Source organism: Brienomyrus brachyistius, chromosome 12 (assembly GCF_023856365.1).
Source record: "Brienomyrus brachyistius isolate T26 chromosome 12, BBRACH_0.4, whole genome shotgun sequence".
In the NCBI taxonomy this organism is placed as follows: domain Eukaryota; kingdom Metazoa; phylum Chordata; class Actinopteri; order Osteoglossiformes; family Mormyridae; genus Brienomyrus; species Brienomyrus brachyistius.
The window spans coordinates 11,831,273-11,857,596 of NC_064544.1; the positions used below are offsets into that span (position 1 = coordinate 11,831,273).

Below are 26,324 nucleotides of genomic sequence, written 5' to 3' on the forward strand. Positions count from 1 at the left end.
CACAATTCTGAGCAAATGTTGTCTGAGTTAAATGGGGTTTTACCAAAGTATGCATAGCTCCTTTGTAGATTTTTCTCAATTCCTCATGTACAAAAACCAAAGATAGGATCGTCAAAGGTAGGCCGTCCATTACATGGGGCAAAATCCCTGTCTGATATGTATCTGTCCCGGCTTGAGGGCGGCGCCAGACAGCACTAATAACACTGAGATTTGCCACTTAGTGGGTTCGTCCAGAGCATCTCTGATGTTATAATATTAATGAATGCGCATCTTCAGTGTTGTACCTACTGAAATCTGGCATATTATAGACCCTGATTGTACAGTGTGAATTAATTCAGTACTGCACAGCGCTACACTTCTTAACACAGGCGGTGTGAGGATTCATGTTGGGCTTTCTGACGACGCTTATCTCCGTCCACCGGCCAGCATGAAGCTCACCCAACTCTCGTGCCGTACACATCCGCAGATTAGCTTCACGTATAGCCAGGTATATAAAAAAACTAGTCCCTGGGCTAGTAACGCTCACATAACAGATTATCAGTGGTAGTATTATGTGTCACATCAGTATTATTTATGGAGGTCATGTTTTATTTCCCACCAAATAGTGGTATATTTTCTAATAGATGCCTCACAGAACATTTTCCTGTTTTTAACTCTACTGTTGTCAAATATGGAAGATGGGCAAACGTTTGTTTTTCCTCACGATTAGTGGCACTCAAAAGACGGATCTTGTCCTCCACATCCAAAACTCTCAGATAATAATCGTGTCCATCTTCCTGGAATGACTTCTCGCAGGGCAGGCCAAAGAGGTATTTTCCTTCTCCCTCGTCTGAAGCTGCGATTGATTTTGTCTGAGCTGTAATTACTGCCCATTAAAATGCAAATGATGTGGATGGCGGGCGGCAGATTATCAACAGGACCCCAGCGGCAGCCAGCGGGGTCGTCTTCAGAAAAGCCCGGCAGTATGTACTGCCACCTCCACAGCTACAGCTGGCACAGTGAAACAAAAAGCGTAAAATCCTTGTCACTAATATGACTAATGTAAATAATTATCAGCACTGAACCTTGTACCAGGTAATGTTTAGATTAGCATTTGGAAACGCTAATGAAATTAATCGGTGACTAAATGAAAAAGCTGTCTTTTTTGTTCTGTATTTGTATACATCTGTTTGTAATTGAGAAGATTATTCCACAAGATATTTATAATAATAAACATTTTCTTGTTATTAACATTTAGACCACAAGGGGGCACTTCTTTATATGGCTCACAAAAGATTGACCATCAGGGTGGAGGCATCCAGACAATACATAGATGCATGAGAAGAGATTCTGCATAGTTACTGTAGCCCTAAGTAGTCAGGGACAAAATGACACTTCCAAGAGAGCACCATCTAGTGGTGTCACAAAATACAGCAAATGGTTCATGAGGCATCATTTTGTCCATCACTAGTCCTAATCATTTTCATGACTACAGTGTTACCCTGACTACAAGTCATAGTCTGAAGCTTGCACCTTGTTAAATAATTATCAGCTTATCCAAGGCGTTTACTCACAGCCATGACAACCTTCCGGTGCCCCATTAAAGAACCAGTGGGCCGTTTCTCCTGCTCAATCAGGGTCTCATTCCCTGAGTATCTTTACGGACCTTCAGTGACAGTTTACAATGAAAAAGTTGATCTTCGGGATAAAGCACTCATTTCAAGAGAGTTTAAGTCATACTGTAGTAAGTAGAGCCTGTAGTAATTTGGGTATATATTTGAAGCCATATGTTTCTGGAAAAAGTAACACCCATGCATCTTATAATCAGCCTTTCCCAGTGAAGGACAGAAGGCAGGTCTATCCCTAGGATGGAATGGCAGTTCATTGCAGGGCACCCACACACATGCAGACACACAGACACACACGCAGACACGCAGACGCAGACACACACAGGTTTATAATTATATCATTGTGGGGACTCCCCATTAATTTCTATGGGGAAAACATGGTGACCTTACCTACCCAGCCCTAACCTTAGCCATAAGTAACCAAACAAAATACGAGACTCGTTTTTTTGACTGCATTCGCAGATCTTTGTGGGAACTTGAAAAATGGTCCCCACAATGTCAAAATAACAGATTCTTATTACAATGTGAGGGACATTTGGTACCGACAATGTAATATAAACCTAATCCACACACACATACACCATGGATAATTTAGACACGCTGATTTGTGGTCATGCACCACAATGAGAACCTGCAAATGTCATGCTCAGAGGGGTGATGGAACCCCAAACCTGTAAATATGGGCTATCATGCAGACCACCAAGCCATCATGCAGACCACCAAGCCATCATGCCACCCAAAATGAGCAACCATCCTAAGATATGACTATCAGAAACCCATAACTGCTAACACAACAAACAAATATATTTCCTTGGTTTTGGAGTCAGTCATGTCACGCGCTCAATATCAGGTCAGGAACACATGAATAAATCAATTTCTATTAAATGAAACAAATAAAATCTAAAGGTAGATTAAGTGAACAGTTCAGGACAGATACCTTACAGCAAGGTACCAGCAAAAGGTAAAGGAGCCGAGGCACGATGTCACTGCCACGCTACCAGCTTCCTCGTTTAAGTTTTCAAACAAACAACCTTTTTGTTAATAAGAAAACCCATCACATAACCTATTTTTCAGTAATTAAAGGGAACGATTTTAAAGACAGCACCTTTGCATGTGTTTCAGATTCTAATTTATATTTGTTCACCTTGAAGGGATTTTCAACGCCGTCAAACTATTGCGTATTCTAGCTGTCATGGGCATAGTTGCCAGAATAAATACTAATCATCTAGGGTAGTCTTTGCATCTCCAAATGAAATGAGAACAAACGACATTCACTTCTATAGACAGAAACAATCCAGGACAAAGAAAAACAAAAACATGCACAAGTTGTAACAGTGAGGGAAATATGCTGACAGTTTTCAGAATGCATGCATAACACTCTCAGCAGACATTTCAGCTACCCCCGAGCAAAATATGTGAGTGGAGTTACTGGGGGGGGGGGGGGGGATATTATTTGAGATACATATAATGCAAGTATGCGTTTTGATAGGGACGTGTTGGATGGTGTTGCAGTGCTGAGTACTGTGGTCTCACACCCCTGAGACACGGGTTCGAGTTTCTGCCTTGACTCCCCGTGTGTGGAGTTTGCTTGTTCTCCCCAAGTCGTTGTGGGGTTTTCTCTGAGTCCCCCCCCCTCCTCCCTTACAGGCCAGAGACAGATAAAGGTGAATTGGAGTATTCAAATTGCCCGAGGGGGGGGGGGGGGGGGGTATGCGTAGTGTGTGCGCCCTGTGAAGGGTTGGTGCCATCATGGGTTATTCCCTGTGTTCTGACCATAGTTTCAGGAATAGCCACCCCGTATAGGGCAAACAGGTATAGGAAATGTACCATGTTATAGTGAGCAACACAGTTTTTGGTTCTGTAAGAGAAATACCCCAGGAAAGGAAAATTAAAGTGTAATTTTAATATACTTTATAGCACCTACAAAAGAAAGCCCCCCCTCCACACTCCTTTCTTTATTTAATCACCAATGAAGGACTGTGGGGACTGAGCACCCGCAGGATCAATGCAAACGCCCCACTTTGTGCATTTGGACCAGAGGCTTGTGAAGATGGACCAGTGGCACATGAGCCAATGCACGGCCTCTGATTAGCGAGAGAGCTCCCCAGTCACCATCCCCCACCCCCTCCTTGCTTGCTGAAATTAATTCATCGCTTTGATTGCCCCTCCAAGAGCATATTGAAGGATAATTGATTTGCCATTATGGTGATCGTTCCACTGAAATTTACGGGGATCTTAAAGGGAAACATGACAAATCGGCTTTCAGGTCACTCTCAATTTCAGAGGTCAAATTAATAGCCTACAGTAAAAAAAATGTGTGTGTGTGTGTATATATATATACACACACACACAAATAAAATAAGAGACAAAAGAATTGACTAATTTCAAGCTAGTAATGGCCGTGAAGTTTTCACATTTTCAATGGTCAAATGTAATTAAAATTTTAATACAATTAACATTTAAAAATGCATTTTGTGTTTGTTGGCTCATAGACAAGTGTGATTTATCCTCAGAAACTTCAGATTTTCCTACATCTGAAGGCCTTTGGGGTCTGAGCTCGACTTCTTCTCCACGCTGTTCTTCTCATCTGATGACGGCCACCGTCACACCCCCGGCCGGCCGCACCAAGTACAGCTTTGCGTTTAAATGTTAAACCTTCCCTTGTGTGTCACCCTTAATTAAGAGTCCCCAAGGAAATAACACAGGGTCAGTTGGTACAACTTCCTCGGTCTTTTGTCGATGAACTTTCTGGACACTAATTTCTTCTCTGTGCACCCGTCAACATGAAGGAAATGTTAATGCGGTTGATTATTACGGGGGGAGGGGGGGGGAACCGAAAGTAGCTGACCCAAAAAATGAGCTCAGACAAAAATGACCTCAACATGGTCTTCTGCACATACAGATAATTGAGAAGGTTCTAGATCAATCACTATGGCCAAAACAATCCCTTCTGTAAAGGTCTGTAAACTATAAATAATGTCCTATTTTTCCCCATCAATTGTGGTAAAACTGCACTCATATCTCTCATTACAAAGAGGACAAAGAGGAAGGATGTTTGCATGTAAAAATCGTCTGTAAAACACCAAGTAAATAAACAATGACAACAATAAAAGCTTCGTCTACGCAGCAGCACGAAGCCCCAAGGCTTTTTCATCCCTGCTTAATTTTTCAAGGTAAGTGCAGCATCTTAGGAGACGTTTCCATCTTGACTTGATAAATCTCACAGTCACATCGCCTTGCCACACTGAAGTAATTTGTTTTCCATCTCTCCAAGGTATTTTTTCAGTTAATATTTCATTTTTTTCATAGCTCCTGACAAACGATGCCATGGAGGGTGGAGGGGTGGGTGTGGGGGGGGTGATGTATACGGGATCCTCTGCTATTCCGTCACAGACACCTCCTATTCCTGCCTATCAAACAGATTTTAAAGGTAGATCAGATTTATTTTACATCCGGATCTCACGTTAGGTCTCAGTTATATGTAACTGTAATCTTTTTGTGAGCTTTATCTTGCACTATACTTGTAATACACATAAAATGTGTTGCAGTAAAACAAAAGTAGATGAATATATTTCAATGAGAATTAATATCTAATACATTGTGGACTTCTGGATTACCAAAAAAAAAAACATTTTCCACAGCCTGACCTCTAACACACAGGGGTGACATCACAATGTCCCCTCATTTTCCACAGGCCCTGCCATTCAAGGCTGTTCCTTGTGCAATCGGCACGGCGATAACAAGACGTGCTATTTAAACTGTCAGGTCAAATTGTCAACATCACGGCACAACCAACGCCATGTTTTGGCAGGTAGATGAAACTTTCCAGTTGACATTTTAAAGTAATTCAGGCCTTTAAAGTTCAATTCGCCTCACGCTGCGTGGACGTTCAGCTGGAATACTGTGCGCGAGCGTGGATGTACATTAAACATCACTTATGAAACCAAGAGTCAGACCAGGTTATATGTGTATATTTAGGGAGTGTGTGGGCAAGTGGGCAGGTGGAATGTAGGTTTTGTTTAGGTTTGACTAAAGATACGTTCAGTATTTCTGACAGATTTCACAGGTCAGTTTCCCTTGTAATCCTCTCTCCTGACATTGCAAAGAAATGTACAAATAAGTTCAAGAAACAATAGACACTCCTGTTTCTTTTTTCCCCTCTGATGTGGTGTGAATATTAAGACTGATATTACTGTCGCTCTTGGTGTAAGCGTGGTGCTTATCACATGGAAAGGGAACAGTAAAGGAAATGAAACCACAGGATTGGTTTTAGCAAATGTCCTGCGGCATTGTGGGAAGGTCAGCTTAATTTCATTCCACCCAAACCCAGAAAGCATCCACTGAAGCACATCAAAATGATACAAATCAGTACTGTATTTTGTTTATAAAGGAGCTGAAGTTAAGTCTCAAAGGCTTACAGACCTTGCAATAAACTCAATTAAATTGAGAGATGAAGGAGGCCTGATATAAGGTGTGTAGATCTGATGGTATTCGGCGTGGCGTGAAATACTGAGCAGGTCATTACCCAAGCTCTCCAACGTTAAGTCTGACGAAAGGGATGTGGTGGAACAGTGGTGAAATGGTTTGCACTGTTGTCTCACACCTCTGGGACCTGGGTTGAAATCTCTGCGTTTTCTCTCCATGCCACTGTGGCGTTTCTTCTCGGTATTCCTGCCCCCCCCCCCACACACACACACACACACACACACAGTCCAAAAACATGCTGAACCTAAATTGAGTCACCAAACTGCCCGTAGGTGTGCATGTGTGAACGCGCCCTACGATGGGTTGGCGCCCCATCCTGGGCTGTAACCCCACCCTGTGCCCAAAGCCTCCCAACCCCCGACACCCCTGAGTAGGACAAACAGTTACAGAAAATGGATGGAAGGAAATGCTCGTGTTCAGAATCCCCAACGTTGTTCCAGTTTGTCAAAGATAACACCTGGATATTCGGCACCATTTTACTAGTGATGTTTATACGGATTCAGCAAAATGGTAAGGGGCTGATAACGTTGAGAAAAAAAAAAAAACTAACAGGAAGTCAAGCGCATTTCATTTCCAAGACTTGGAAGACTGCCTAATTCTGAAAGACTTCACAGCTCTCCAACACTTACCTGTGTTTAACGGGATTTGCAGTAGAAGTGAACAAAAGTCCTTCAAGGAGATTTTCTAGTGCATGGAGCAAAACCACAGACGACTGACGTCCCTGCCGTCTGATTTTGCTCGATTGTCTATTGCCTTACTGTTTACTTACTACTCTGAACAACTCAGTTCAAATCCCTCAGCACAAAAACAACAGACTACAGCCTAACACACTGTAGTCACAGTGCTGGGCCCTGCTGTGGCAGTAAGGACTAACATTAAGGATTCCTAAAAGCAAATGTATATCTTATGAAGTGCAGTGAGTGCCAGCATGCATATGAGACTTAAATTTCCCTTGGAGGACCGCAGCTCTGAGGAGGGTTAACACGCTGCAGATGGAACGAGTAATTTAACTGAAAAATACTTCTGAACTGAGAGAATATCGGTATAGTGTGCCATGTTTTTTAGATAGACAAAACAGTCTTTCGATACAAAGACTGGCACTGAGTCACTGTTTAAATAACCTCTAGACTTAGAATCGACTGCTGTAAAAATGGGATAAAAATGATGTCAGCTAGTGGAATACAGCATATATATGCAATAAAATGTCTAAAAGCGGGGGATTCAAATTTAACTGGCATCATAATCACCGTGAATTAAGATGCAGATCTGCAAAACGAGCAGGGACAATAATTCAAATCAGAAAATGCTGAATGAATGTTCAGTGATTACGTAATAAAGTGGAATAAACAAACTCACAGTAATAAACGCAAATAAGCCCATAAAATACAGTAGATTATAGAAAAAGGCTTGGAGCAGATAATACTTCTAATAGCAGCACCTACATTAAAAAAGTAGAAGATGATAAAAAAAATAGAGAAGTAAGACACATCTCTATCCCTGCCCGTCAAAAAATGCCTTATCTCCGCACTATGGCCAGGTTACCATCGCTTTGCCAAAGCACGCTTGGTCAGAACTTCTTTGTTATGTGACTGGCAGGTACCGGCAGTCATAAGCGCATTTCAAAGATGCAGCTTAATTTATTTTCACCCTGTCACTCAACGTCGTTTCCTACTGTGGAGTTTGAGCGAGAGCAAAAAGGAAAAAAAAAAACATTCACATTATCGATTTCACGCTATTCTATTAAACACGCAGCACGCATCTATTCAGAGAAAACGTTTTGTTCTGTGGGCGCTTTTCTCTTTTTTTTACCCTCCCTGTTCATTGTATAATTTATTTTATTAGTATTATTATTTTGCGCACGAGGTGCGCGTCCACGATCGGCGCCTGGATCGCCCACCGCGTTCACGCAGAGCATCTGCGTTTAAATCAGACATAAGATAATGAGCGACTGATGAGAGCGCTTTTCGAGGAGAGGAAGCACCCACACCTCGTCACACCGATCGGCAGTCTGCTAAATCAACCCCCCCGCGATCTAAATGAATATCATTCTTCCAGTAGTCAGCCATGTGTGTACTAATGCTAGAATGGGCGATATTATCCAAGCCACCGCTAGGGGACTCCAGATGTGAGATTATACACATGCCAGTTAAGTTGCACTGCTGACAAAACGCATGTTTCGAATTATAAATTACAAATCTTTCTATCAAATCTATCATTTTTCATAGTTATATTCCTTCTACACATTATTGCATTTTGTTTTATTCAAGCCTACCAATGACTTTTTATTACGTTCAATGCTTATACTTTTCAACGCAACAGTTCATCGGCATGTCATTGTTTCCTTAGCGATTAAACAACAGAAAATTCACACTGTGTCTCCGACAAAAAGCAGTTCGTCCCTGAAATGCGCATTTTACAATCCATCAGATAATATTTTTTGTTAAAACAAAATCATTATTCCAGGGCTTAAAACAAGAGCTGTTTCAGACTATCTTGCAAATCCAAACATGCCCAATTTTGTGAAATTCGTAGGAGGAGATGAAGTTAACAATGAAAACAGTAAAAGCTAATATGCTAAGTAACCAAAATGAATATAATTTATAACAACATGCTAACATTCGAATAGCATTCTAACAACATTCTAAACCACTGAAAAATTTGATATAATATATTTGCCAATTATTTAAATAAACGATTCTTAATTTATCCAGTCGAATTTTGGTTGCGAGTTAATACCAAATTTTAAATAAATCGCAGTAAGTTAACTGGCGGAGCTTGGCTAGAACAGCCAGACTACTGATTTACTGTAATTTGTTGACTACTTTTTTCTCCAGTGATTCTGTCTATTACATAACCGTATATAGCTATTCAATTTTAGTATCTTGTGCTATTAACTTTCTAAATACCTGACCCTATTCTTTTGCACATAATGTAAGCAGGAAATTCACAATGAAAATGGGACAGTTAAATACAAGATCACATAAAACAAGAACTGCTCCAGTGAATGAAGTAATTACTGATCACAAACCTCTCTCTTTTGAGGGACTTACTGAAAGTTAATTTAGGTATGAAGAAAATTCTCCTTCCTCCCTGGTTACTCCATTAATTATTAGCTTCCTCTTACCGGTTGTGGAGGCAAAGTTACTATAATTTATAAGTCTGTTCTTCATTAAACTCAGAAAACTAGGCATGAGTCAGACTCATTTGATTTGCTAGCCTGGCCTTTGTTAGTAATAAGTGCTCTATCCTTTCTGCTTGTAACTGTGCAAATGCTGCATAAGAAACCTGCCAGCTCAAAACACATCTCTGCTAGTCTCACAAAATCCAGCATCTTTCCATCAAGATTGGAGATTTTCCCATAAATGCGAGTAATAATCATGAGTCACAAACGCTGCTTAATCTCAATCTCTCAGCTTCACAATAATTATTAATCCTTATTTCCTTCAAAATAAAACGGGTGCCCTTCACAAACAGACTCTAAATCCCATCTAGCATACAGTAACAACAATACCAATGTTCAGTGTTCCCATTCTTCTGCGTAACAAGATGTTTACACATGCTTACGCATATTATTTCCCTCAACAGTAAAGCCCTTACTAATAATGTCCCATCAAGCATAACACCAATTAAAATTGAGGAGCTGTTTAATGAATACACTGGCACTGTGCTCTACCATGGGTATACTGCAGTCCTTTAAGACATAAAAGCATTGCAAAAAAATACAGGAAAATAAAAACTCTACCTCTGGTATAATGACCACATTTCTCAAACATTAGAACGCAACTGATGCTTTACAACGTTGGAAATATTTTATGGAAAGATGGCCAAGCTAGAAAAGCTGCAATATATATATATACAGATCAAAACATTTCTTCAATTTGCAAGCTGCTAATAAGGACAATGCTGAATTTATCATGCATAACTAGCTGGGAATGCCGCAGTAAATACTGTATGCAACAATGCAATGACTATGTAACATTTTTGCCAGCAAAACGTGCTACGTGAGACGTAATATACAAGGAGTGTTGCCTGGTTCTTATGTCAATCAGCAGTCCTGTGATAGAATGTCGGTCTTGTGACCCCACCTGAACCGGACGGACGAGATAAAATCCCATATCATCAACTTGCAAACTGCATCACATACATAAATTAGCTAGTTCTGGGTGTATTTGACAACACCAATGTTGGATTTTATAAATACATATCAGCATTAGTCCCAGGCTAATCGGTCAATTCCCTGTTCGGGCTGCCGGTGGCGCTGGTCATCCCATTCTGTGTTCCCCTAGTTTTCCATATGACTGAATGGGTTTCGCAGGTAACTCTGAATGGAGCAACTCCTCCATCAGGGGTTTGAGGCTGGATATAGGCCAGTCTCACCTGTTTGGACATTTTTGTTTCTCCGTTCTTAGATTCTGTTTTCCCTATGTCCTTGTGTTCATGCATTTACACTTTGGTCTTTGTTTATACCTTTGTCCCTGGTTTACCCTGCATGTTCTATTTTATCTATGTTCCCAGTACCTCCTAGTGTCTGAAGCTGTAGCGTTATTACCTACACCTGTGTCTTGTTACTTTAGCCTTCAGTGTTTGCTTGATTGGTTATGGCTCGCACCTGTTCCTTTTCGCGCATTTGTCTCACGTGTATTTAAGTGCCTGCCCTTGTTCATCACTTGCTCGTTCTGTTTGTTTCTCTGTTGTTCCCTGCTTGGTTCTCGTGTGTCTTTCTGTATTGTGCTTCCTCAAACATGTTTAGTGTTAGTTTTCCCTCATGTTAGATATACAGTAGTCTAGTAGTCCTTGTTTCCCACCTGTCTTGGTGTGACCCCTTTATGGTCCCTTGGCTTCTCGTTTGTTTAGTCACAGCTTTATGTTGGCTGTACAGTGGATCGTTCTTCCTTCCATCATGTCCAACCGTAACAATATTTATCTTTAAATATACCCTCCAGAAAAATGTAAACACACTGAAGCCTAACTTGGATCCATACAATCAATCAACATATAGGCATATTCTGTATTAATGTCTAAGTCTATGACGTGTTTCAGTCCAGGTTCAATATAACACTGAAGCAAAACATTTCAGGATACTTGATGAATTATTTGCTCCTCCTGGATGTTTTCTGTTGGGCAGACCAGGAGATCTTGTTGGTCTTGAGGGATGACCTCGTTCTTAGCTTAGGTCTTATTTATTATACCATTATTAATAATAACCCGTGAACAATTAACTGCTGAAACACTCAAGAGTCATGTATGGAGTACCAGCCCACTATGATTCCCTATCTGTCTTCTACTCCTTGGGGATAATAGCTGCAGTTGCGGTGTTAATTAATTCTGCTACACTAATAATACATAACGATGTATTATAATGAAAAGAACACATGAAAAAGGGCTTTAACTAAATCACAATTACAAACAGCTACAAATTAAGCCATATTAGGCTGAATGCCAGTTAGTTGTATGTATTACATACACGAGAGATCTTACTATCAGCACGTAAGTACATGACTTTTCAAAACAACACCATGCAACTAACAGAGCTCCACAGAGGCCAAAGAGTTAGTGCCTGAAGTGCAGGTGAAATGGTTACAAAAACTGGTAAAGTATTTAATGCGCCAAAGGGTACCTGCTTGAAAATAATGGAAAAAAATTATGAAATTAAAACAAGCTGCGTCGGAAAAGCGGACCAGTGGTTGTAAGTCACAGCAAACAAAATAATGTCCTCAAACGTATCGCAGAACTGAAACAGTACTTCTGCAACCCTGTCTCAACAAAGACTGTACCGTGATCTTCACAATCCGGGAATTTACGGACGGCCCACCACTCACAAATGGCCTGCATCCAAATCCAATGCACGAAGACGCATAATCTGCAGCGAGGAGTATAGAACATGGACCGCTGAGCAAATGGAGACAGTAATGTAGGCCGATTAGCCATATTTTAGCCTTCTCCCTACATCCAGATGGATTTACATTTGGAGAAAGCTAAAAGGTGCCGTCAAGCCACAAAGTCTGCAGGTATGAGCCGTCATCTCATAGGAGTCATTAGGTCCGTAGATTATTCTGATTGGCCATATACTGTAACAACAAAGAAATATGACGCCATTGTACAGGACGAGCTGCACCAGATGGTGCACACACCCTTGGCTCATGATGTTTCCACATGAGCATGACATGAGAATTCCCCCACACACAACGCTATGCAAATTCAAGAACGGCTTCATTAACAATAGATATGCATACAGTATGGCCTCTACAATCAGCAGACCTAGAAATCACTGACCTTTTAAGGGGAGTTCCAGAGTACAGTATGCAAAGATTTGTCAAATAGAGTAGAAATTCCAAGAAGGATTGCAGCTGTTCGAGAAGCAAAGTGCAGCTTTACTCTTTATTAGGTACTTGATGTTAATATGATGTTTGGTGCTTCCATTATTTTACCCAAGCTCTGCATACATATTACATACCACTAGTTATCTGGCAGACCAGGTCAATTCTCTATGCTTACAACCTGTAAAGTTATTATAGATAGTACATAAACTGTCTACAATTGTCCAATGTCAATCTCCAGCCTCCATCAGCATCTCATAATGTCCTCCTGGAAAATTCCCTGTAAATCTCTGGAAAGCACTTTGTGATATACTGTTTTGCAAAAATGTCCTACGAGAAATGAAACCTGATTGATCGTTGAAGATATCCATTAAGAGATAAAGTACCCTGCTAAGGTTACAACCTCGGGGTCCCATGACTAGAACTGATCACCGCAGACCATAAATAAGTTTTATGGGATTCATGTGGATTTAAAGGTTTAATACGCGGTTTACTTCCTGTTCGGAAGCTCTTTGCTCCTTTGACCTGCCTCTTCCCTCTTATCTCCTACATCCAAGCGTTCATCACTTCTTTAACTCTTTATCTCGCAGTACAAATTTAGGGCTTGACCGCTTCTATGTTACCCTCAGCGGTTTAAACTCCTTGCTGCTTCTCTCATCATTTTTTGAAGTCCCATTCAAAGTTATGATACCTTAACTACTTTTCCCCTCTTTGCTGCCACAGTGAGATCATCTCAAGTCGCTGGCTTGGCTCAGTCCTTGTACTTTAAAGTCTTAACGCTGAAAGATGCAGAATCCTCTCAACCATAACAGTTTATCGATTTCTCTTCTAGGCACAGTCTTCATAGCTGACCTTGGCCAGTCCCTCGGACCATTACCCCATTACGCAGTCAGTAAACAACATCAGGTAGCGGCCTACTCAAATCCATTTTTCCCGACTTCTCTACCAATTTTCGAAGTGTGTCAAAGGGTTTCGCTTCCATGCCAACAATCGCATCCAATGATTGCCGCAACCCTCAAAATCTCAAAATCAAAACCTGCATCCTGTACCTAGAAACCTGAGAAATTTTAGTGTCTGAAAGAAACTCAAAGAGGTGCCTTTAAATTTAGAACGTTATCTGTTTCTTATCTACTGTCTGTTACTAAAACCTATTTTAAATTAGCCGCTAAATGATACTATTACTATAGTGAAACCAGCTGCGCAGCCATTAAAAAGCTATTCAAATTTTAAGTTTAATAGCTTTAATAAATATAAATAAGCTAAATTAATGTTAGTGTAAGTAAAAAAAAAAAAAAGAAAAGCATACATTGTTCCAGAAATTGTACTGGACGATCATGATGTCGCGCCATAATTAAAAGTCTAATAACTCAACCCTATTAAAAAAGTAGCTAATTGCCTGACCTCTGCTCCTCCCCACACTATGGGGAAGAGAGACACTCCCCCTGGAGAGTGATGGAGACTGTGTTATTCCCACCCTTCTCGCGCCTACTGTTCCTCCTTCTCCTGCAAACCAGCAGACACCGGGATACGTCTGCAGGCTTCCAGAAATACAAATGAGAGGAATAAAGTCTTCTCTTCCGACTTCAACCAAACTGCCTCATAAGTCTTTTTAGTCACAAAAAAAAAATCGCATCAACACAGTCAGCATGAAGAAAGCGAAGGAAAGATTAAGTTGCAAAATAAAATTGCGTCACTCCATCCTTCTACAGCATGACAATTTGTGCAGGTTCCTTGTGTGTCACCACTGCATGAGAGGATCACACTGAACATCTGAACTTCTCCTCCACTAAAATGTTCCTGCGTGACCTTCTGCACGAGCCGCCTTATGAGACACAGGTGTCCGAGCAGAACTTCAGTCATGCATGAAATCTTCTTCCTTTCCCACTCTGACTTCCCTCCATTTTCTCTGCATTCAGAGAAAGATATCGCCAGCCTTCCGGAACATTCACCCGATGTGGAACTCATCTCCACATCTTCCCCACTGCTCCACCGCAGTCGCTCCCCATGGATCTCCGTGCAGACACAGAGGACATTGCGAAGAAGTTCACAGGCAATCAAACATCTGCTCACGGACATCCATTTAATTGTGACTGTAGCCTTGAGTTGTGGAAAGGGGGGGGAGAGGGGGTCGTGCAAAATCAGATAGTGATTTTCAGATATCATTTGAAGCAGTTCTTTGGAAGAACATTAAAAACTGCTGCACTTCATGGAAAGTAGGAGTCTATCACGCTTTTGGCCAAGACTGACTTCAAATAGTATCATAGCAGCTCAGTAGCAAAATCCAAAGCAATGTATCACTTTAGGGGTCAGGAATCAGTCATAGTTATAACTTGTTAATGAATTTATCATTTTTTTTCTGCTGTCCTTTTGTGTGTTTTCTGTCTGCGACGGTGCGGAGCTGTCCGTCAGGGAATGCAGCGTGGACCAGGCACAGCATGCGAAACACACGGAGGAGTCGTCGCTCGCAAAACACCCCGTTTAATTAAAGATGTCCTGGGCGATTGTGTGCCGAGCCTCCGGGAGTTCACGCCTGACCTACTTTCGGCTAATTACGGGCCCCCTGTGCCAATCTGAGCACAGGTGTGTTTTTAACGCCTTTTGCTGAGGCGCTCTGCACAAACATCGCGGGCCGCCTCCGTCTCAATGGCATCGCGGGAAATCCGGCGGCGCTTCCATGTCGGCGCCGGATGCGGCTCCATCAGCCTCCATAAAAGCGGCTGATTGTCACACGCATAACTGCCCCCACCCAAATGGCCAGCACTGATGGGCAGCCCTGATTATTCAGCTCTTACAATCACACCAATCAATATTAGACGTCGTCTGTGTCTCATATAAAGCCAGAGGGGAGAAACGCCCACAATAGGCCTCCTTAAGCAGCAGCCTGACTGTCCTTTACCACCAAAGCGCCGTAACAAAGCGGGTGACACCCTGCCCACAAGAGTACGGCAGAAGCCTTCTGGCTAAATGCCTATAATACAAAGCAGGAAACACCTCAAACATAACAATGATAATAATAATAATAATAATAATAATAATAAATAATAATAATAATACAGTAGCAACAGAACAACCTTCAAAAAGAGTTCCCACGGCGTGGGCTCTGTACGGTGTTTTTCAGAATCCTTGAAATTCTCCTGCTCAGACTTCCCTTTGAGGAATACAGGAAATGTAAATCAGATTGTCTGCCCACAGCAGACGGAGAAAATTAATGGAAAACAGCCGTTCATAACATTTCGCTCATAATAAAATTCAGCAATATCCTAAATGAGAATATGTCCATTTTTACAAGATAAACAAAAGCAATTAAAATGGTCTTCCGCTAGACTCCGGGAAATATTTTATAATAGAAGATAATTAACTTTTTGACAGATTTATAAAGGAATGTACCAAAATAGGTTCTCTCGGAATTGTAGGGTGGACCTAATGCCGGGGAATCTTGTGAATTGGACAGCTGAAGGCTTTACAGATGTAATTATCCAGAAGGGTTCACACTGAATGTAATTACAGTACCAGACAAAGAGGGAATATGGCGGTCAGGGACCTAAAAGGTCTCACCAGGGCGCGAAGTCAAGCATTGCAGTTTTCCAGAAATTACTTTCTGTAATCACGTTGTCCATCACAACGAATATCACTTCAGCACCATGTACGATATAATCAATAATCAATAACCTTGTATTTTCCAATCCATATGGGAGAGAAGAGAAAGTCATGAAATCACAGAAAATAAAACAACTCTATTAATTAAACGGGCAACAGGTAGCAAAATAGCTATTCCTGGGTTTTTCGCGTTTTTGTCTTAAACGAACCTCTATCTCATTATAAAAGCATAGATATATTCCGGCATTGGACATATTTTACCACAATGACTGTGTTTACCGAGCTGTATCACAAATAGTCTTTCCCATTTAAACCTCCATTTCGTCATCCACTTCCCATTGGTGTTGCACTTCTCTCTCCAGTTTCTTTATTGGTTGTAAAGACTCAGTCCTTGAAAAGCTACGGGCCAACAAAGAGCTCATTATCATCGGTTTTACTTGCGTAAAACGTAAGCTGATATATATTGTGTCCTCTCCTCTCACACACAGATCTTTTTGCCGAGCCAGTCGTGAAGCTGATTAAAACAGCTGCTTCCCCAGCCTTTATTTTGGAGCCAGGTATCTGCTTGCAATCTCCCATAGTTCATAATGCTGTCCATTTCACTTACGCCGAATGAAGAGAAACGTGGCCCGGGAAGACCCCTTTCCATCAGAGTTGTACACTTTTCTCACATTGTGCGCCATTCTGTCTTCATTTTTGTGGTTCTGTTTAGAGTGATCCGTCATCCGGCTTCCAGGCTGGCTTCTACAGACTTGAGGCTTGATGCCAGTCAAAGTCAGACTCGTTGAGTCTGAGTGGGGGCCCTTATCTGTCTAAAAAGCTACGATTTTTACAATGTCCGTCAGCATAGGTGTCTTTCCAGCCCCTTCACAAGATACAATGTATCTGTAACGTTTTAACGTTTCATATTGTGATACCAAAGCTTGGTTAGTCTAATGTTTGCTAAGGATTGTTTCAATACGATTAATTATAATTTCATTGAGACAGACAGTAGCTTCAGGAAATTCCTGAAGACCTATCTTCCTAAATTCCTCTCCTAACTTGCCGCATCTTTACATTGCGTGAACATCCTTATGTTGCACTTCTGGTTCTTGAACAGTCATTATTAGGTTCTTACTCTTAGAAAGTTAGAAGTTCTTGTGTAGCTCCTGCTCCAATACTGCTCAAACTAGTACCTGGTCGTCCATTGGGATCTCAGTCAAGCTATGCTTATGCCTAGTTACTCTTTCACACCATAAATGTTTGCAATGTGCTATTTTCCTTGCCTGTACTGTATGTCATTTTAGACTAATGCAGCTGTTAACAATACAAGTGTAAATATAAATATAAATACTGCTTTGATAGTTATACATGCTAAATGAATCACGAACAATCATTAAAACATAATGCTATGTCAATAACGACATTAACCGCTTGGCTACTGAGTTATCTGAGAACAATTCTTTGCAATTCCAGGAATATATTGACTCTTATGCCACCCATGTAGCTGATTCTACTACTACTGATAGAGGGTGAGCGATCTATAGAACAGGGCAGTATGCATAATTCCAGAGTTAACAACTCAGGATTTCCATTATTTTCGGATACAGGGGTCTGCCGAAGGTAATGAATGCTTTTTATGGCCGTCATGTGTGTGGGATATTAAACAATCCACTTCGGAATTCATTACCGCTGCTTTCACTCTGCCGAGAGCAGCAGTGAAGTACGAGTCCAGAGCCGAGAACTCAGTCCCATTTATTTTCACCTGGAGATGTTCGCAATATAGCCGCTTCATACAGTAGCTCTTAACAAGGCGACAGCATCACAAGCACACTTTAGCGAAAGTTTAGAAACGCTACCTTTTATTTTTTAATTGTAAGGACGTCTGTGGCTGATGTTTTTTTATACTCAACACTAGTTGACACCTTCACGTATTGCTTTAAATATGACACTTTCCATTCTATGTACAGCAGGCCACTCCAAAAATAAACTCACTTTGAGGGTCCTTACATGGCCGATTTCCTTTCAAATACCTCGTAATTAGCTCTTCTGTTTGGTAAAACTTGAATAATGGAATGACTAGAAAAAGAATGGCGGGAGACGTGAGCAGAAAGGGGAGAAACCAATCTGGTCTTCAGCCTCAATGAAAGGTGTTTCATGAGGTAGGCCAACGGCATTGTGGGTGATAACACATCTTAGGAAAATACACTGTTACATTTTTCCATGTATGACTTTTTTTGGAATGTTATGTCTGAGCTGCTTCTCGTGTCTGTGTTGCAAACGAGTCGACATACCCTCCCTTTCATTAAAAAAAAGGAATATTTTGAGTACAATGTCGGTCCCACAATGGATGACAGCTGTAATTAGTCAACATCCGCTAGTCCACTAGTCACCACGAGTGTCGAAGTGCATTTCAAACAAAATTAGGATGACTGTGATACTACGGATTATGTGGAATTTCTTTTCATTCAAATGAAATAAGCACTTTTCTGTGTAACCATTTTATTTATTTAAATTTGGTATTCAGATTTCCCCTTTTTAGAGAGACTGGTGGTTTCTGTAAAGAGAGACCTTTTCACTGCCTGTCTTCTAATCTCAGACATTATTGCCTTAAAGAGACAGTACTCTTATTGCAGGAAGTTACTGGCATGTTGGAATAAACCACCACAGACAAAGGTGGAGAGGGCTATTCGGGGCCTGTGCTGTCAGAACAACACTTACATACGACTGCTTGTCAACGACACCCCCGCCAAAGAGAGCGCTTTATGCGGCCCGTGTTCCCGTTTCTAATCCGAAGCCAAATCGCATTCTGCGTTGCACTTGTAAAGGACTCTGAAGCGCAGCGTGATGCGTCGACACAGAAGGGAACAGAATTTCCTGGAGTGCATAAATACTCTTTGATTCAAGCACATGTAAAACGTATTAGTCATGGACAGGCCCAGCTGACAGAGAGGCAGCAGGCTACCAAACCGAACGGCCGTATATTATGTGGACTCGCCGCAGTGGGTCTGACGTGTTACAGTTGACCTTATTAAGAAAAGGGGTCACGCACGATGGGATTCTGGGAGAAAACATGTTTCATTTAACCGAATGGACTGTAACACACTGTATAGTGAGAATATGCACTGCAAACCTTCCTGCAGATTCTTACACGTGATGGCTGTGGCTTAGTTCCTACTTACAGATATCGTAGGCCTGTGTATATTCCACAGCGCAGTATCAACCTCGTTCTTTGCCGAGTAATAACAAAAAAAAAAAAACATGCATTACTGCAATTTCAATTCATTCTCTGCAGTGCCTACGCTATCTCATTTCCTTTAACTTAACACAGGGAGAGAACAGCTGTCAGCTTTTAAATTAGTAAATGTGATTAGAGCACACTGGTGCATAGTGTCCTAGCCAAGTCTAGGATACAGATCTGCAGAATTTAAACACTAATTTGGTAAAACAATACAATCATAATAGAGGTAGCAGTTCAGTCTCATTTAACCGTTGATTTTAATCTCTAATCTCTAGGTATAAAATTAGAATTATTTTGTCTGTTTGGAGAATGAAAAAAATTTTCTAAAAATAAACATTATAAGGAAAATGACCTAAAAGCTTGCCATCCTGCCTTCTGCAAATTCCAAGGGCTGCCTTGGACAACATTAGAAAAACTTATTACAAGCTTCAGTGAAACCATTTAACTGGATTCAGGCAAAGATTCTCAACAGTTGCTTATGTAAATAGTTATACTGGAGGCATCTCATTTAGTAAGGCACTCTCATTTCACGACACTGACACATTTACGGTAGATCTGCACCTACACCTACAGCGCATAACACCTCCTTTCAAGTGAGGTATGGGATGGGGAAGGGTGGAACTCGATCCGCGAGTACCACGCGATACAGTGGGAAAGCAAGCCTTGCCGCGGTGGAGCGAGATTCACAGCAACGTCAGGGCTAATTTTCTGCAGAAGTTCCTGGGTACCCACAGGTCGTGGCTCAGCCTGAACAGATTTGTCGGTTTCACCAACAGACATGTGACTCCATGCCTACCACAGTAACCCATGAGGGAGTGGATTGACTCTGGCTCTCGCTCAAAGGGGAGAAAGAGCAGAAGCATCCTTGGAAAGGCACACACTCAATGCTCAAACTGTCAGGCTCACTCAATAACAGCGGCATGAGCAGCAAAAATCCCATTCTGGAGACAAGTCAGACATTTGTGGTCTACGTTGAGGTGTTTATGCCCTGAGAAGAGTGTATATCATGACATTTATCTTTAAGGGCGTGCGTATCATGACTTTTATTCTTTTAGGGTGTGTAGGTAATCATGTTCATTCTTTTAGGGTGTATATGTCATGATTCTTATGCCATGATGGTTGTTCTTTTAGGGATGAGTATGTTATGATGGTTATTCTTTTGGGGATGAGTATGTAATGATGGTTAATTTTTATGGGTGAGTATGTCATGATGGTTATCCTGTTAGGGCTGGCTTTGTTATGAAGGTTGTTTTTTAGGGATGAGTATGTTATGATGGTTATTCTTTTGGGGATGAGTATGTCATGATGGTTATTCTTTTAGGGATGAGTATGTTATGACGGTTGTTCTTTTAGGGGTGAGTATGTTATGATGCTTATTTTTTTAAGTATGAGTATGTTATGACGGTTATTCTTTTAGGAGTGAATATGTTATGACGTTGATTCTTTTAGGGGTGAGTATGTTATGACGGTTATTCTTTTAGGAGAGAGTATGTTATGATGCTGATTCTTTTAGGGATGAGTATGTTATGATGGTTATTCTTTTAGGGGTGAGTATGTTATGGTGCTTATTTTTTAGGGGTGAGTATCTTATGATGCTGATTCTTTTAGGGATGATTATGTTATGATGGTTATTCTTTTAGGGATGAGTATGTTATGATGGTTATTTTTTTAGGGGTGAGTATGTTATGAAGATTATTACTCGTCTACAGAGAGCATGAGAGATGGCAAAATTGGTCAATTCTGTATGGAATTCATAAAATGTGTTTCTCCCCCATTTTCCAGAATAATATGGCATTAACCCCTAACTTGTGAAGCTATAAGCAGTTCTTAGCTATAAATCATAAATCCTTTTACATGTATTATTGTAATGACGTAGCCTTAGATCTTCCTCCACAATACTGGTAGTTCATCCATTCATCCACGTCTTCATTGTCCCTGTTGCTCCCCCGAGTTGTGACATTATGTACATTAAACCACTTTGCTGTAACTCCAGCTCAGAAATATCAGCCTCATCCCCAGAGTTTGTCATCTTTCATATTCTGGTACAGAATGAAACTAATAGGTTAGCAGCGAATAATGACAGAGCTGGCAAAACAGACCAAAACAAACAGAACAAAACAAGAGCGAGTAACTGTGCATATGGTGTTTCTATTCCTTGAAGATTAAATCTACAGTAGCTACACAGTCCTGGCGGTTTGCATCTTAAACCTCTAAAATTTCATCTGCCATCCTCGGTGAGAAACATTGAAGTATATTTCGGTAATTGCTAACATTCACGTTACAGAGTGGCTCTAACCCGATTGCATTCCGAAATGTGTTTCGGAAGCCAGATGAGCATCGGTACAGAGGATGGAAATGAGAACGCGTATCACCTCAGGGCAATGTTCTGTGCTCTTAATTAAATCCGGCACGTGGAGCAGACTCCCTCCTTGGAAGGTCGGGATGAATGGAATGCTGAGGCATTGTTCGACGCCAGTCGATTCACAGTTGACTCCGTTGTTTAATTTTGCTACGCTCACAGATTTCATTACCCTGATGAGGACGAAACAGGAAAGACAAACCCCACTAACAATAAACCTTATGACTGTCCTCCGTCTCAACACAATTACTACAACTGTAATTTAAGGCCCATTCATAACCCTAATTACCGTATTTAACCCTTCGCTACTGATGACTGTTAATTTCGAGCTGTGTAGCTGTTATTGTATTTACGAAAATTTAATTACTTCTATTTTATTACAAGAGAAATTGTTACTTATAGGACATTTCAAATAATTTCTTCTGAATTACTGTGGAAAAACAAGGGGCTGATCTAAAAGCAACACTAGCTTCTTCTTTACATTCTACTTCTCTTTTCCCAAACCATCATACATAACCTGTTGTATGGGTTGTATGGGAATGAAATTTAAGTAAACTGATGAAGAGCAATTAACCTGCAGATGCTATTCCTGCATCCAGCCACCAGCACACACACATAGACCTGTACTTTATAGGGACCGTCCATTCATTTTTATGGGCAAAACCCTAATCTCCACAATGACGACCTTAACTCTGACCCAGCCCTGACCTTAACCATGAGTAACCAAACAAAAGACACAACTTTTGGGACTTTTAGTTTTCTGACTGCAGTCTCGGATTTTTATAAAACCGAATTTCCCCTTGTGGGAACCGAAAAAAGGATCCCCACAATGTCAAAATAACAGATTTTGTCCCTACAATGTAATGCATACCTGAACGACACACAAAAACAGGGGCATGTACTCATATCTTTGAGGGGACTCTCTATTCATTTCTGTGGACAAAACCTTAATCCCAATTAGGACAACCTTAATCCTTACCCTTCCCTAACCACACGTAATAAGTAACTAAACTAAACTTTTAGGTTTTTCAATTGTAGTTACAGATTTGTATAAAACTTGTATAAAACTTCCCCTTGTGGGGATTGGAAATGTCAAAATAACAGATTTTTATCACATTGTGAGGGTATTTGGTGCCCACATTGTTTGCTGCATGCAACATAATCCCTTAGTGAACCTGCATATTACACTACAAACAATAAAACAAACAAAAAAAAAACTGAAATGACATTGATTTCCTTCAGACATAACCACAGGCATGGCCAAGAAGTCTATACCGTATATCAACTATTGTAGAGGTTCCAGTTCTCGTGCATATTTCAGCTGTTTGGTTGCCCTTTGTACTGGACACGCTAACAAACAATGGATCAGGAATTCCCATGACCAACAGCGATGAAAAACACTAAAAACTAGATACATTATAAGTAGCCTTACTTTGAGGTTGAAGGTGTGAAAATCAGTGGAACATTCTCTCCTCTGAGACCTGCAGGATGAACAGAGGTGAAACATTACAAGAAAATAATAGACAATATAGCAGCATAGCTTTCAATTACAACTGAATGGCTTATTGTAGCTGCCCTTGAAATGAAGGACGGGAAGCTTGAGGAATTCGTGGAAAACTTTTTGAACTTTTCTAATTGAGCATGTGGAAAAAAAATTGTGATGATTCATGTTGAATTGGAGCAAAATTATAATATGAAAGAAAATGCAACAGTTAACATTTGTTCAATCCTATACGAGATCAGAAAGTCTGGTGTCAGATACGTGTGTGTTGAAATCCAACTGTGAACCGATTCCAACGAAAACTCAAGAAATCAGCTGACCAAATCATAAAAGAGAGCCATTTGTCTGTCAGCAGTGCTCCTGGGAAGGGTTGGGTTAGATATTTTTTCCCCCCAAAAAAATCTCCTTCAAAGAAAATCATCGGAGTGAAATTCAAGGGCAGCGGTAAGTAAAACAAGTGGCGGTCTGTTCTCCGGAGAGGACAAAAGAAGTGATGGCCGTCTGCAAGCAGGATTAATCTGCCGTCGAGGCAAGCCTCACCACCAACGGCCCAGATCTCAGGGCCTGCGTCGAGGCGCGAGACGGATAATGTGCCAGGGAGCTGTGGAGGATTCCCAGGAGCGCTACGCTTTACCGCCACGGGAGCTGCCAACTTCATCTCAAGCCGCTTTTACACCATCAGTCACCTTGTCACTGCAAACTGTGCGTGCGGTATTAAAGATGAGGCCAAAAGGGTGGCCTGGAGCTCTCTGAAAGCTCATGGCATGCCAAAAGAGCAGAGCAACTTGGTCATGACACCTTTAAGATCCAGAATCCTGAATATTAGTACTAAATATTGGCTTATTACTTGGCCTATATGTCAACGAGCCTGAGAACTCGGCATGGAGATCCGGCTACTTCTGATTCATGGACTAACCTCACCCAATCGTAGCAGCGCTTCAAAAGACCTCAGCCAATCAGAATTAAAAATGTTGGCCGTGCATTGATTTCTTGATTCATTGCTGCAAATACACACAGGCTTAATCATTTATTTAAAAAAAAAAACCCTGAGAAATAAATGTAAAACGTTTTCAATTGCTTCGTTTTCAGCTGTAAAATTGTTTAATTAATTTGTTGGTGGTGGTGGGGAGGTGATAATTAGCAATCACAGCTGTTTTTGGTAATCGCTAGGTAAATACAGGTGTTTGTTTGACTCTAGAGAGACCCCATGGCTGGCTGCTTGTTGTGTGCTCTGCGTGTACTGATTTTATAAAAATGCATCAAGTTTTGATCATTTTTATGCTTGTTTTGTGAGGAAACATACTTGTACAGCCTAGTATGTAATGTCAGTTACAAGAGTATAGTGGAAAGCAGTTTCCTACTACAACAGTCCAAATCTAAAGAACAAATAAACTTACCGGCCTCTCATCGCTATCCCCGTACATTATTTCCATACTCTTGCTGATGTTTTGTGTTTTTCCCAAGGCTGGGCCTGGCCTATGATCTGTATAATATCCCAAGACGGCTGTACTGCATAGTCAGACCTTCGCTCAGATCTATGAATCTTCAGTTGAAATTAACCTACAGTACCAGTCAAACATCTGGATGGACCTACCCATAGAAATGTTTATTTGTATATTCTCTGCATTTTTGAATAATTATAAAGACATAAAACCTATAAAATAACATATACGGATCATGAAATGACTAATAAAGTATTAAAAAAAAAATCAGTGGGTTGGGACTCAGAAGGTTGTCGGTTCAAATCCCTGGGTCGACAGAGTGATGCCACTACTGGGCCCTTAACCGCAGTTGCTCCAGGGACTGGCTGATCCTGCTATCTCCTCTACACCAGTTTCATGAGGTGGCCTCCTGGGATGCCTTTCCAGCTGTCCATAAGGAGGCCCCATACAAATGGTGGGCACTCATTGGCCACTTTTCCTTCACTCTCTGATCAAACTCCTCCAAAACCATTTCTACTGGGTTTAGGTCAGGTGGCCAGGTCATGTGATGTGGCGCTCTATGAATCTCCACTGCAGATGTCTTGGCGTGTCCAAACTTTTGACCGATACTATATATAACAGTTGAACTTCAATACAACCTCTCCTCTATTAGAAGCTCCTTCCATGGTTCCTCAAAATATGAAGGTAAATTTGTCAGGCCTGGCAAACAATATGAAACAAAAGAAAAAATTACAGTGGCTTAACAGTAGGGGGCGCTGCCGCGTGGCTGCATCTACTGCTTGAGGAGGTGAGCATCAGATGCAGAGTCTTGAAACAGGGTAAGATTTAATGCAGAGTAAGGAACAGCTGAAGGTGATAATCGCTTCCTGACCCAATGGGGCAGCCCAAATTAATGCACTTTTGCTGTTTACGAAAAGGCGCATCTACTGTACTTACGGCAATGCTGTCATGCAGTATCTGTGAAGGGTATTTTAGAAAGAAAAAAGTGCTTGTTTTCAATGAAGTTGTAAGAGCCTAAAGCTTTGCAAAACTGTTACTCTTTCTGGGAGTTTATTCATCCATTACGACTTTTTTAGTAAACGGTCATGGGGAGTCTGGAGTCGATGCAGGAACCACAGGAAGCCAGCTCACTCCACGGCCTTACAGGAAATCCTAGCTTTTCTTTCCTCTTCAGAAAGCTAAGTGACAGGTTTTATTCATAAGGAGGATCCTTCACTAGTGGAATATTAAGTACGAGATGGCACTTTATATATTAATCTATAGTCACATGTGACATACATTATTTTGTTTGATGTAGGTGGAATAAAGTACGAGAACAGTGCTGAGAAAAATCCACAGGACTTAGCTCTGCATACTCTGCCTGAAATAGAAACACTACAATATTTATTGGAAACAGTTAAGGTCATGGAGGCCATGTTTGCTTTGAATTCCTATTTTATTGTCGTTTTGTTTTGTTTTGGGGGCATTGTTCGCTGTAAACATATACTCCTCCTTCATTAGCAACATGATTGGCTGATTGGCCTATTAATTCCATAAATGCGAATGATGAATTACAATGTACGTTATTGCTTTCTTAAATTATTATCTGTATGATCATGAGACATAATTCCTCTTCGTTTTATGCCCTCGTGTTCAACAAGACGGATGGCAGACTAAGTTGTGTCATCAGATGTGATTCAAATTACACTATATGGAATGATAATATAGCTAATCTGTCCAGCAGGTGAATAATGGATTTTCAGTCAATGGCTGCTGTATTTTAAGGACGAGCAAGGTGGATTTAATGATTGCCTGCA

General features: G+C 41.0%; 1 protein-coding gene across 1 annotated transcript in view; it reads right to left on the reverse strand.

The window, feature by feature from the left end:
- The window catches only part of LOC125704441 (receptor-type tyrosine-protein phosphatase delta-like), a 362,466-nt gene that overhangs the window by 182,779 nt on the left and 153,363 nt on the right, over positions 1–26,324 (reverse strand). Inside the window, 1 exon segment of the mRNA XM_048969994.1 lies at positions 23,018–23,066. The gene's annotated coding sequence lies outside the window, so the exon portion shown is untranslated.